The 13,909-nt window shown below is 47.2% G+C and overlaps 1 long non-coding RNA gene across 1 annotated transcript; it reads right to left on the bottom strand.

Annotated features, from left to right (window-relative positions):
• Positions 1 to 1,253: 1,253 nt before the first annotated feature.
• Positions 1,254 to 13,835, bottom strand: LOC118548156 (uncharacterized). Its single transcript, XR_013443287.1, has 3 exons — positions 13,749 to 13,835; positions 10,271 to 10,863; positions 1,254 to 6,274 (listed from the first exon to the last, which is right to left on the bottom strand). It is a non-coding gene; the product is annotated as an uncharacterized LOC118548156 (long non-coding RNA).
• Positions 13,836 to 13,909: the final 74 nt, after the last annotated feature.

Below are 13,909 nucleotides of genomic sequence, written 5' to 3' on the forward strand. Positions count from 1 at the left end.
CGCTTCCCTGCCAAGGCCTCCCTGAGAACGGAGAGGACCCTGCTGTTTGCCCAGCAGGGCTGCGTTAGTCAGCTAGTGTTCGGTGGCGGTAGGCAGCCTATAACTGGGCCCAGAAAGTCTGAGAACCCTCCACATGCTGGTGGTGGTGAGAATCACAAATGGCCAACCTAAGCGCAGTCCTGAGGGCACAGGGAGAGCTGAGCTGGGGCGGGGGGGGGGGGTGGGAGGTGGCGGGGCGGGGGTTGGCGCTCCCTCCTTGCCTCAGAAAGAGAGAGCTGCTCTTGGAAAGCTCCTCCTCCTGGAAAGGGAAAGCCTCTGGAATCTGGGGAAATGGCAGAGACCAAGTGTCCTCGGCCAGATGATCTCAGAAAGGACTGTCCTCTCTCGTCGTGCCTCCCCATCAGGAGCCCTGCGGCTGGGCTCCTGATTCCCCTGGAAAGGAGCAGGGAGCCTTGGCAGGAAACTGATCCCACGGCACAGATACTTGACAGAAGATGTAAATGAGGCCTCACGCTCCAAGAAGTGCATCTAAAGTCATTCTGCCAGGACCTGTCAGGGGCCCTTCCCGGAGAGTTTTGCTGTTTGAGGCCATGCGGGAGGCTCGGTCCAGCACTTTCTGTGGCCCCTAACGCAAACAGCTGCTGCCGAGCAGCCACTGGGGGGCCCGCGAGCTGCACAGGAGCCTGGTGAGGTGTTCACCATGTTTCAGAAGGTGGCAGAAGGGAGGAACCTTCCAGAGGCAGACAGCATCCCAGCGAAACCAGCTTGAGCGCCAAGAACACAGGACACTGGAGAGTGGAGGGCACCCCCCAGGAGGGCCGGTAACAGACTAGAGAGCTTGGCACACATTTAAGCAAATGGACTACTGTCGCTTAAAATCACAGCTCTTCAGCTTTCTGAGGGTTGAGGACCCTCTTGACGATTGGATAACAGCTCTGGACCCTCATCCTAGAAAAGTGCATCTATGCATAAAATGTCATTGTCGGCTTCAGGGGTTGAAGAATCACCCTGATTCCACCCCTGGGCCCAGGATTATCGCATCCATCCTCAGGACAAGAGAAATGGAAGCATCTCAGGTTTGAATCTGGCACGAGATAGCCACAGAGCAGATGTTCAGATGATTAAATACAAGGTGTTTGGCAGGAAAAGAGGCCACTGGATGCCAGAGACAGGCAGCTACATAATTGTAACAGGACCAATATTGGCTAAAATAAAATACTGATTAATAGTAATATGGCCCAATGAGTGGGGACATGGCCCCGGAGACATGCATAAGATTCTTAACTCCACCAACCACTTATTTATCCAACAAATATTCATCACAAACCCACCATCACTGTTCTGTGAGCAAGGGTACCACAAGGTCCCTGTCCCCATGTGCCTGACCTTCTAGTATAGACACAGAACACAAATAAGTAATGTCAGGAGGTGAAGAGTGCTATGCTGGGGGAAAAGGCTTCACTGAAAAGGCAACTTTGAACTGAAACAAGAATGAGGCGAAGGAGCGAGGTGTGCATAGATCGGGGAGACAGGGTCTGGAGAGAGGCAGCAGTAAGTACAAAGGTCCTGAGGCAGGATTATACTGGGCAAGTTTGAAGAACAGCAAGGGGGTGGGAATGGTGTGGAGCAAGCAAGAGGAAGAGAAGGAAAAAGATGAGGTCTGTCTGAGAGGGATGTATGGGATCCTTGGATTTAATTCCCAGTGGGATGGGAAGCCATTGAAGGACCTTGAGCAGGAGAGTGACATGATCTAATTTAGGTTTTAGAAAGGAATCAGCTTCTGATGGAGAAAATGAATAGGCATAGTTAACACTCTCATTAAAGTAACAATCAGTTTTATTCCCTTGTCTTATCAGATAAGTTATCTACTTTTCATTGGTCTTGATCACAGGTCAGCAAACTTTTTCTATAAATGGCCAGATAGTAAATATTCTAGGCTTTTGGAGCCATATGGCCTCTATCATAACTACTCAACTTTGTCACTGGAGCGTGAAAGCAACCATAGACAATATGCAAATGAGTGAGCCTGGCTACGTTCCAACTGACAAACCATCCCAATTTGCCTGGAACTGAGGGGTTTTCAGGGATCTAAGACATTCAGTGCCAAACTGGGATAGTTTGGGCAAATGGGAATGGTTGTAGGTTCCAATAAAACTTTATTTATGGACACTGAAATTTGAATTGCATATAAATGGCACATATCATGAAATAATATTTTTCTTTTGACTTTTTTTTCCCAATAATTTAAAAATATAAAAACCATGCTTAGTTCATATAAAAACAGGCAGTCAGGGGCACCTGGGTGGCTCAGCCAGTTAAGCATCTGACTTTGGCTGAGGTCATGATCTCAGGGTCCTGGGATGGAGCCCTGCATCGGGCTCCCTGCTCAGCGGGGAGTCTGCTTCTCCCTCTCCCTCTCCTTCTGCCCCTCCTCCCTGCTCGTGCTCTCTCTCTCTGAAATAAATAAAATCTTAAAAACTCTCTGAAATAAATAAAATCTTAAAAAAAAAAAAAAAGGCAGGCTAGTCATCTGAATTTGGCCCACGGGCTATAGGTTGTCAACCCCTGGTCTTGATGACCCACCAGCAAAACTCATGATGATAAAATGATGGTGGCCATCATGCCTGCCCTCCTCATAGGTCCCTCCTCCATCCTGCTGCCAGGGATGCCAGCCCCCACCTGCCTCTCCAGCCTCATCTTTTGCTTGCTCATCACACTCCCGCCACACTGGTCAGCTTAAAGTTTTCGGCTCTTCCAAACTCTGTCTCACTTGGGCTTAAACACACGCCAGCTCTCTTCCCTGAGAAGTCTTCCCCTGCCTTTTCATCTGGAGAATGGACAGCCCCTGCTCCAAGTGAGTCTCCATGCTAATTCCTGCATTCGGCTTTCTCATACATACCCCGGTTGTATGAGACTTTCCTGCCCCAAAGGTTGACCAGCAGCCTGTGTCATGGCTTGGACTGAAAGCTCCACCTCAGCGGGAACACACAGCTTAAATGAGACAATCAGTTCTGTGGCTCCGGGATCCAAACTGGAGAGACAGGGAAGGAGAAGTTACATGGTAGCACGTGAAGAAACTGAGAAGACACCCAAATGTGGCAGGCAGGTGGAGGCCAGTAAGTAGCAGGAGCCACTGAGACCCCAGAATTAGCAGGAGACATGAGAAAACAGTTATAGGTAGTCAGAAGCTGTGAGGATGGACACAGATATGACAGCAGCAAGAGCAGAAAAAGGGAACAAATGAATCACCATCATAGTAGAGGCTTAACTTATGTCTATAGCCTTGGGGGTGACCAGATACCCCAGTCTCAGGAGCACTCATGAATCCTGACTATCTGCCACTTTCCATGGGGCCTTACCTGGTGATCGGGAGCTTCTGTGTGATTCCTGTCCCTTTACTTCCTTGTGTCCCTTTCCAAACACCTTTCCCCAGCTCAGTGCCTTGTACATAGCAGATGAAGAAAACATTGCTATAAGGATGAATTACTTGAGATGATCTAAGAAAAACTGCTTCTTGCCATCAAAATTTCCTAACACACTACCTACATTTTGGGATGGTTATTTGTGGCTACCTCCTTTGGTTCGCATGGAGCAGCCCTGGCCATGTTTTACCCAACCCAGCATATCGATTGCTCTAATTGCTGAGCCAAAGATCCGACTGAGATAGCCCAAGCTCACGCAGAGATATAGGAGAGACCAGGAAAATCTCAGGCATAGGGTGTTAGTGCTCAGTGCGAGAGACTGTAAACACAGCACCTAGCCCGTCCAAATAGTGGGAGATCATCTCTGACTTCTTTGTATCCAGAGGCAGTAGGAAGTCAAGTGGAAAAGCAAGACAAGACGTGCTGCACAGAAGACAGGTAGCCTTAAGAAATGGGAAGGGCTTTGGGGTGCCTGGGTAGCTCAGTCGTTGAGTGTCTGCCTTCGGCTCAGGTCATGATCCCAGAGTCCTGGGATCGAGCCCCGCGTTGGGCTCTCTGCTCAGCGGAAAGCCTGCTTCTCCCTCTCCCACTCCCCCTGCTTGTGTTCCCTCTCTCACTGTGTCTCTCCCTGTCAAATAAATAAATAAAATCTTAAAAAAAAAAAAAAAGAAATGGGAAGGGCTTTAATTAGCTCTTGTCTGGGTTAAATGTGCCAGAAAAGTGAAAAGGATGGGACTTATTCTCTAGGTAGAACAAGATTAGTTCTTGTCTGGTGTATTTACCAGGTCAACAGACGCTGGATAGGACAATGCCTTCTGCTGCTCTCTCCCTCCCCTTCAAGCCTTTGAAAACTTACTTTATCAAAATTAAAGCTGAACTGTGCTGCCAGGGAAGCTCTGAAAGCAATCAGTTTGGAATACTGAGCTAGCAAACTTGAAATCCTTTGGGAACACTGGTGTTACGACGTGCAGAGGCACATCCTACCATGAGGGGGCAGTATTCCCAGTAGTGCTGGGTCCCAGGCTCAAAGGGGCAGCCAACAGGAGGACGTTCATTTCAGCCCAAGTTGGAGATCAGAGCCCTGCCTTTTCCCTGATTCAAAAATTAAAGGAAAATAAAATACAATCCCAGTTGAATGAGACTTTAAAGGCATTTTACCGAGCTCCTTGGAGAAATTGAAACTCTTCACAAACATGTGTCCCACAAACATACATACACGCATATGCACCTGCCCCAGTCACTTGCCAAATAGTACAACGTGCTTCTTTTATTTAAAAGGTGATCTTTTTCTGTGGATGTTTGGCTGCCTTTCTGAGAAGGAAAATCCCCACCAAATGACTTCCAGGTTCATAGTTCAATTGCTCTCTGGAAGAGCTTCTTGGGGAATGATTTGGAAACTTGAAGCTAGCTCAAGGTGGAAACTTGACATGGTGAACACTCCTATCCTGCACTTGCCAAGGTCACGAATTTCTCTTTAACTGGACAGCCATCTGGAGCACCAGAGTGCTTCTGCCCCGGAGAGTGGGTCTCCTCGCGCGTGCTTTTCTCACCTGCCACAGAGGGTACTTCCTTCTTAAAGGTCCCCATGACACCCCATATCTACGTCAAAGACTCTGAGGCTCAGCACTGCTGACTCATTTGCCTGGCTGTGTCCTCACTAGGTCGCCAACACTAGACGTTGGAGGAAGCATCTTACTGTTAAATTCTTGGTGACTAGCTTAATGCCTGACACACAGGAGGAACACTTGGCTGGATGTTGGCTGAATGAATGACTGAGGGCATGAATGTCTTACTCATCTCTGCATCCCATGCAGTGTTTAAGTATTCTAAGTACACAATAAATTTGGGTTACATCAGTCTTTTTTTCAGAACACATAGGGTGACCCGGCTGTCTAAAGCAGGCTATCTTATGACCAAGCCCTTGGGAATCTGCAGAGGCCATCTACTTTTTTTGTAAACCTGGATGTGTTATGGAACCTCTCCTTTTCCTTCAGAAAGCTTGGAAGGAAACTTGAATTTCAGATAGAAGAAATGGTGCATGTTGTGTGCATGGGTTTGTACCCAGAGCTTCCTCGAACCTGTCCCAAGGGAGGGGCAGCTGAGACGCAGTGAGGCATTTCACGGTGGCCTGGGACGAGGCTGTCACAGGGAAGGAGGCAGCAAGGGGAGAATAATGGCCCACTGGTGTGAGCATGAACACAGACTGCGTCATGAAAGACAACCAGCTCGCATCTTCCCCAGCTCCTCTGAGAAATGCAAATTCTTCGCACACATAACGGAAAAGTGTTCTAGTCCATCCCCTAACCCTGCTGAGGCCCCTCGGCACATCCTACACGGCTCATTGTGCTGCCAGGTGGCAAAGGAAAAGCAGCAAGATCTTCAGGCCCAGCACTGCCACCGATTGCAACGAAATGCCCTTGACCTCTAGCCTGTTGGCAATCGAATCTTCAAAATAAAGACGAGCGATTATTTTCCCCGATAGTAACAAAAAAGATGATAATGTCAAAGATTCAGTGTTTCGTCATCTGAAAAGAAATGAAGGCCATAACGGAAGTCTTTGAATACCCTGTTGATGGCACTGTGGTGGCATCTAGGACCCTGAGGCCTAAGTGTCTTTGTTTAGACCTCTGTCCAACTCCTGGATTAAGAGCAGCTCAGAGAAGGGACCTAGCTTCCGTCTTGCATCCCCAGAGCTCAGTACGGTACCAGGCACAAAGCAACCAGACAACGCATGTGTTTCCAGGGAACAGCGCCTGATGCAGGGAAGGGGGACATCCACATGGACCCATCCACCAAATTCTAGAATACCGCATTCAGGAGTGTTCTTTTGAAACCTGAAGGAGACCGTTTTCCTAGGAATAAAAGAAAAGGGGACTTTGACATGGCATCCATGTCCTCATTCAGCAAGTGCTGCTTGACCTCTGTGCCTACCTTGGCAGGCCGGAACCTCAGAACACAGGGATGAAGGGGCAAAACCTGGGTCCAGCTTGGCCACAGGCCAGTTGAACAGCCTTGGGCATGTCCCTTAGCCTTTCTGGGCTTCAGTTTCTGCACTGGAATAAAGCCTACACTGGTGCACAGTTCTAACATTCTAGTAGCTTCTGATTCAGAAAACATACCCAGTGGAAAATACAGATTTAAGAAGAGTTCAGAAAAAATGTGCAGAATAGCCATCTGCATCTGGTCAACTGCTATGCTGTCACAAAACCTCCTCTGGGGATGGCTGGGACATTGGACGGGCCCTAAGTGGCAGTTGTCACGTCCGAGGTACACATCGTACTAGGATGAAAGGATGCCTAGGGCCTCGCAGGCCTGGCTCACAAAGCAAAGTAAGGCCTGTGTCCTGGGGAGGAAAACATGTCGTCGCGGCCACGGGGGGGGGGGGGGGGCTCTGCTGCCTCTCGGCTTGAGTGTGCTCTTCACTGCACTTCCAAGTGGACTGTTCATCTTACAGACTACATCCGGAGTCCGCAGGTGTCCCCAGGAATGCTTTATCAGAGAACACTGGCAGGAATTGTGCCAGGGGCAGTAGGAGAGATGGAAGCAGAGCTGGAGAAGGATGCCATAATCAGAGATGCGGAGCAGCGGGGTTATAGGAGACACGGCTCTAAAATGGAGAGTGAGAGGTTTGCCTTCTGTGTGTTCCTTAGAGATCTCTAGAAAGAACGATCCCCAACCCCAGATGCAGAACTAACCCAGGAAGGAACCCTAATAAGCCCTTTCGTGAGCCAACCTCGTAGGAAAGATGTAGAATGTCCTTCCTTTTGCTTCCTGTCTGATTCCGTCTGAACATAATCTCGGGGCAAGTAGGAATGAGGAAGAGGAATGCCTGAGGCCATCTCGGGCCTGTGCCTGAGCCTGGGCATGGAGTGCAGCCTGAGGCCCTGAGCCAGTGAGCGCCACGTCAGTTGGCTGGGTCACTGTGGACAGTCTGGCCATCCCCTTCCTGACCCCAACAGTACCGCTGAGATGTCCCTTCCCTTCCCCTGCATGATTATGGGGTTTCGCTGTGTTCGACTTTCTCTGCATTATGAACACTCACAAGGAAAGACTCATACGAGTCATCTCTCGGTCTCCAGGCTGTCCCTCAGAGTCCCTTGACAAAGCAGGCAGGGAGCCAGCTCCCCCACGGCCTCAGCTGCGAAGCAGGAGGTTCTGAGGAATAAGCAGGCCAAGGAAGGCCACAGGTGAAGGACAGACCTTCAGCTTGGGGAGACCGTGGTGAGCTGTGCTTGCATTTCTAGACAACTCCAGGACCATTCCCAGTCTCCCTTTGTCATCCGTGGAAGGACCCCCAAACCTGTCATCTTTGCTCTGCATTGCACGGATCGGACGAATAGTGTGCATTGCACACCACGGAGCCCTCTATCCCTGCTGCTTCAGTTAGAGCTCTCTCTCCAGAAAAATACACCGAAGGACGTCAGTGTATTAATCATTTCAGGGGAGCTGGTTCTCCTCTTGACAGCGAACAATGCCAGGAGGAAAGAAGTAGAAGATGGAAGGAGATGCAGAGCGGACAGGAATGGACTTCCTCTTGGGACAGAAGCTTCTCTGGACCTTGGAGCCTTTACAGTGTATAATAGATGTGTGGACTGCATTCACATAGTGCTTTTCAGCCAGGGACTTGGAGTTATTTTGCAAAGTTCGGCTCCTTTAGTTCCCTAATAAATATAATTGGAACAATCAGAATGGTCCCAGACAGAATGTGAGCCAGGGAATACCCTTTTCCAAAAGTGACGTCAGACGCATTTAATTTAAAAGCATCCCCAGTGCCTAGGGCTGAGCCGGACACATGGTAGCCTCTCAATACAGATTTGTTTGATAAATGAACGGCTGAACGATTGAATGAACTTATTTCTGAGGGTTGCTCCAAACCTTTCAATTTGATTAAACAGATACTAGTTCATGCAGCCAAGTCACGGAAAAGAAGCTTCAGCCCAGCACAAACAGAACCTACTCCTTACTTTAAACGCCTCTCAGAGAAAAAATGTATTTCAAACGAGAACACCCAGCTGGTCCAATTGTCCCGGAAGCTGCTTGGGTTTAAAATGTTCAGATTTGCTATGGCAACTTACACGCAGTTCATATAACATTTCCTGATGATAATTCATTGAAACATAAGGAAAAGGACTTAGCATACAAATTCAGAAATCAGCCTCGTAATTGGTTAGCATCAGTAGAAATCAAACATGTTCTAGACTTCCTGAAAGGTCGGTTAAGCCATGTGTAAGTTTACTAGAAGGTTGTTTTCTTATGATGGGAAGTGAGGACCCACGTACGTTAATTCTGTTCCTATAAGCCTGTGGTTTGTACAACCTGGATTCAACCCACTTTTTGTCTTCCGGATCTAACCCTTACCTAACTATTCATTTCAACTCCACAAGCCTGGGTTGAACAATTGCCACGTGCCTGGCCTTGTGCTCTGGGGGACATGGCCATATTTTTTATTGACTCAGGAAAACAAGAAAATTCATCACCAGCTAAAGTATTTAACAACAGTGTGTGAGAGGCCAAGTTCGGATGACATGTTGGTTATGAGCACCAACGGGCCTGCATTTATTCAGTAATTACACAGGACCGGGAACACTGCTGTAAGAGGAACATTCTTGCCCAAACCACACAGATGCCAAGGCATTTATTGAGCGGAAGGATTGCCTAACAGTAGCTATTTAGTGTGATAATGGCGTTTGATAGTTTGGACACAAACACCATTGTCACACTCCACAGCTCTGCTAAGGAAAGTCTGTGACTTCACCTCCACACTCCGCCATTGCCACTGGTCACCATCAGGGAACCTTGGCAGCTCCACATAGTGACCTGAGCAGAGAAAAGAGGGATCACGAGTGCGGGGAGCATCTTGAGGAACGGAAAGAGAGAAAAATGTCAGGCTTCTGTGTCTGGAACAGTTGAGCTAACAAAGCGACCCATTGCCTTGTGTCCACTGTTACCACCCCACGGAAGGCCTCCCACTGACGGGAATGAAACTTCCTATGGAAACGGATGGCAAATCTGTTTGCATCGATTCTCTAAGAGGGTTAAGAGAGAAAGAATCCTTAGAGGGAATTGATTTTAGAAAACAAAGACCCAGTGAAAGGCTGTATTATAAACTGTAGTAATATGACCAGATTCATGGGCCCTCCTCAACTCTTACCTTCCCATCTATCCCAATCCACTGTCGATAAATATAGTAAGTTCTGCCGTCTAAGAAAATTAAAATGATTTTGCATGGGGATATAGCATTTGGATGTGCTGTAATTTACTCTCTGGAACATCTATTGCATACCAAGGCATCCGATGGTGCTCAGATTTTAACTCTTACTCACCTTGGTCATTTTCCACCAAAGTAGAGGGTGGGAGATGAGGGGAGATAAGGAAAGGAGGGCGGGGAGAGAGGGGAACGGTTGAATTTTTTGTTTACAATACTTACATTCTAGAAAAAGGGAGCCTCCTATGAATAAATCCCTTCTGTTTTCCTGGCTTTCCTGTTAAAAATGATTTCTAACTGATACACGAACTCCTGCCCACCATGGAGAATGAGAGGAAATAAATCATTTTACCTAATCCTTTATTTTCCCCCAAATGCTAGGAAAGGCAAAGGTTGGGGGCCAGTTTGTTTTTTCCCAGGATAACTGAGTTGTTAACTTTTGACCAGAGCCTTGCTTTGGCCATAGAATTGGCTCATTCTTAACAACTGAATATGCACCCTTCTGCATTTTTTAGTAAAAATGGCTCTTATTCACATGCAGACCAGGAAATCACCCTCTTCGACCTAGAATGTGCAATTATTAGCATACCATCTCAGTCTCCATGGGATGGGGTGTGGAACCCGGCCTCTTTTTTCCCCTTACCTTCTTGCCTGGGTTGATTTGCTTATCCTCCTATGAAGCGCCTGACTTCCTTTGGTTCCAGTCTGTGACCCTCACTTGTCCTGACAGGGTGTGGTCATTTGCACGGCAGCGGGAATATGCCACTTGGCCCACTGGTAGACCAGCTGTCTTCAGGGGGAGCTCTTCACCTGGGCGGTTTTGGCATGACTCACACCAAATACAAATTCTAGAATTCCAGCTGGCCCCAGTCACACCAACCCTCGGCACTCTGGGCACAGCCATGGTGGACACACTCTTATGCTTCTTCCCCCGAGCCAGGTTCATCTGCTTTGTCTTTGCCTGAGGGACTTAGAACAGAAACCCCCACTTCCTGGTCACTCATGGGATGTTGCTGACCATGACAAGAGGCTCCAGAAATCTCTTGGCCTCAGTCGGGAAGAATCACTGGGAGGTGAACAATTCACTGGTTAGTAGGGTCCCGGTAGGACATGCTTGGAGAGCCGTCCATCGGGCAAGAGCTTGGGCCCATTTCACCTCTCAGGACGTGACAGCAGGGTCTGAGCATGCCTGCACTTCTCCAGGTGGGCTCTGTATGCTTGAGGCATCTTAATAATCTGCAAAAGACAGAAAAGGGAAGGAAGAGTAAAGAGGGAAAGAGAGAGAGAACGTTAATGCGTTTCAGGTAAAGCTTACAAAACTCCTGTTTTTATTTATCACCACCTCTATTTCTTTGGTCCAAGAAATTTATCTCAAGCAAAAAGCTGTTGAATTTTAGAAAAGATTTTTCTTTTCTACCAATTTGTATACAGATTTACCTATAAGGTTGTCCATGGAGCCCCTGTTTATAATAGCAAAAATTGCAAACAACCCAAATGATAGGAAAAGGGTAATATATTTATAATATAACCTAGTCATTTAAGGTGACATTGTAGAAAAATGGTTGTTGACTTGGAAAGAGATTCGAGGTACGTGACTGAATGAAGAAGTAGTTTACAGAACAGCATACACAGTATGAGCTCTTTTCTGTGACAAATGCATATACACCCAGGGCAAAAACATCAAATGTTAACCTTGTTATCTTTGAGTGGTGGAATTATAGTTTGGGGTTTTTTCCTCCTTTTGCTTCACTGCATTTGTTAATTTTTGCAATTAATGTAGTACTTTTGTAATGAGAAAAATAATTAGAATTTAAACAATTTTTTAAACAATTTTTCTTTTTTTTTTTTTTTTGGTGGATCCCATAATAAAAATTCCTTCTTGCAAAACACTCTTCTGAAATTCGGAGGTTAGAGCTTCCGCTGCTTTGTCGACAAGCTTGCAACGTGAGTGCTCTGCAGACAGAGGAGCCTCAGGCTAATTTCCTAGCAAATTATTAGTGAAATACTTTATTATGCAGAACAACAATTTTATGGTCTTATTGCATCCATCAGTAAACACATATTTATTGACTGCCTATTATGCTCTCAGCCTTGTGAACAATTTTTTAACGTAGTTATATCAGCCCTCATCTTTCAATGCTTCTTTGTTTCTGTAGGAGTGGGTAAACTGTCAACTGGCAAAGCAGTTTACACGAGCAAGTGGAATGTTTTCGGTTTCTTCAAATGCCAACCAATAATATGCCACTAATTAAAAAAAAAATTAGAAGTGGTTAATGCCAGGATCTCCTTGGATATATATTTTTTTAAATTTCACAGTCATTTCGCATTCTGCAGCTTAAAAAAAAATCTTTTGTTCTAGTACTTTCCAATTTAACAAGTGCACTTACATAGTACCCGTTAATAAAGAACAGAATGTTTATAAGCTGGTTGGGAAATAATTATACCTGTTACTTCCTGTGAAAAAAGTAATGCATCAGGCAAAGACACTGGGTGTTATTCAGGGTAATGTGAGCAGATGCCCGCACCGTTTCCCACAGCTCAGAAAAGACCTTGCCTTTTCTAAGGATCCTCTGCCTTACTTCCTAAAAGAGGTCAACTGCTACGCATACCTAAACGCCTGGCTATCAAAACTCAATTTCTGTGCAGTGTCCCCATCTCCCTTCCCTCACTGTCCCAACCTGGACCGAATCTCTAGATATTCCTAGTTGCTGTGGTCAATTCAGAATGTTGTTTTCCCACTGAGCCTGTGGGTACGAAAAACAGGCTAGCCTGGGTTTGCTCCTTTTTTTATGTCATGGGTTTCGTTCCATAAATGGGGAGGGAGAGTTCATTAAGGAGGAAATCTTTGCAAGCCTAACCTTCTAGTAAATTCATCAGCCTGTTAAGTATTCTGTGTGCCTCACAGCTCCTTGATCTTAGATTCCAAAGTACCAGGAATATCACAAGACTCCCTATTCTTTCTCACGTCAGATCTGGGCATGAGCGGCTTGTCTTTGCTTTCAGATTTTGTTTCCCAGGCGCTGAGAATGTTCTAGGGCCAACCCTGAGGACTGAGTGCTTCCAGGGTCTGTGAAGTGTCACCTTTCTGCAAACCTAACCCATTAGCCTAAAATAAAAAAAAAGATTTCTTAAAAAGCAAAAGATAAATGGAGATGCTTTTTAATTCCAAATCCACATTTACTGTCATTTCAAACAGATGTGTTAGAGACATCAATTTGATTCTTTAAGGCTGTTCTAGTCTAGAGGAAGGCAAAGGAAGTCGGTATCATATGCCTGAGACTTGTCATTTTGAAAGTACATGGAAATTTTAAAATAGAATGTTCTTGTCAACAAGGAGCAAAGGCACATATCTTTTTTTTCACTGAAATCCATCTACAAGGGAAAATCTGGAAAGCTCCTTATGCCTGCAGTTATTGGCCATGCTTATCCCCAACCAGGGGTGAAAGTGGGGGTGGGAGGATGATTGGGAAAATTCTCAGGCAGGTTGGGGTCTCAACAGACTCTTTTCAAAGAGAATTGTTGAGGTTTGGGGATTCCTGAGAACCGGTTTTATTCCTGCGCAGGTGTCTGTTTTCAGGGTCGTCAAGGGAACAAGGCTTCAGACAAAGGAACAACCCTGAGGTTGGCTTTTCAGAAGTATCAGAGGGGAACACAGGGAGCCTTGCGGGGTGCTTGCCCCAGAGCATGGGGAAGGGGAGGGATTCCTGGCCAAACCAGCCCCCTAATGCCAATTATCCTGCTGATGGGATCTTGTGTGAAGGCCTCGGGTCAGACCTGTTCAGTCAGACCATCCTTGGACAGGAAGGCCACTCCAAGGGCACCGATAAAAGTCGGGGCGTCTCTCGGCCCTCAAATCCTCCCTCGCTCCTCTCCTCCGCTGGGCTGAGGGGAGCCTCCAGGAAGGTCTCCGGTTTTCCCAGGCTTGCTGAAGAAACAGAGCAATCACGGCCGACAAATTCAAACAGGCTGTGTTAACACTTCACGTCGCTCAGGTGCTGGGCGGGCTTTCTGGAAGCACCTGGGCGCAGCGCGCCCCTGTTTCTCGGAGTCGGTGGCTACCCCCAAGAACGGCCTGATTCCCCCAGGGCAGCTGGAAGGGGCTCGGGGAGAGGGGTGCTTACCTTCCAGTCCGCGCTGGGCCCTCGTCTGGCCCGCGGCCCGCGCCGGGCAGGCTCCCCGTGTGTGCGGCCTGAGCCCTGAGCTTCTGGGGGGTGTAGGCCTTTCCGCTCTCCCTTTATGGGATCCAGGGTTTTAAAGTAAACAGTTCTTTCTCTCTCTGATA

The sequence above is a fragment of the Halichoerus grypus genome, chromosome 13 (genome assembly GCF_964656455.1).
Source record: "Halichoerus grypus chromosome 13, mHalGry1.hap1.1, whole genome shotgun sequence".
NCBI classification, from domain to species: domain Eukaryota; kingdom Metazoa; phylum Chordata; class Mammalia; order Carnivora; family Phocidae; genus Halichoerus; species Halichoerus grypus.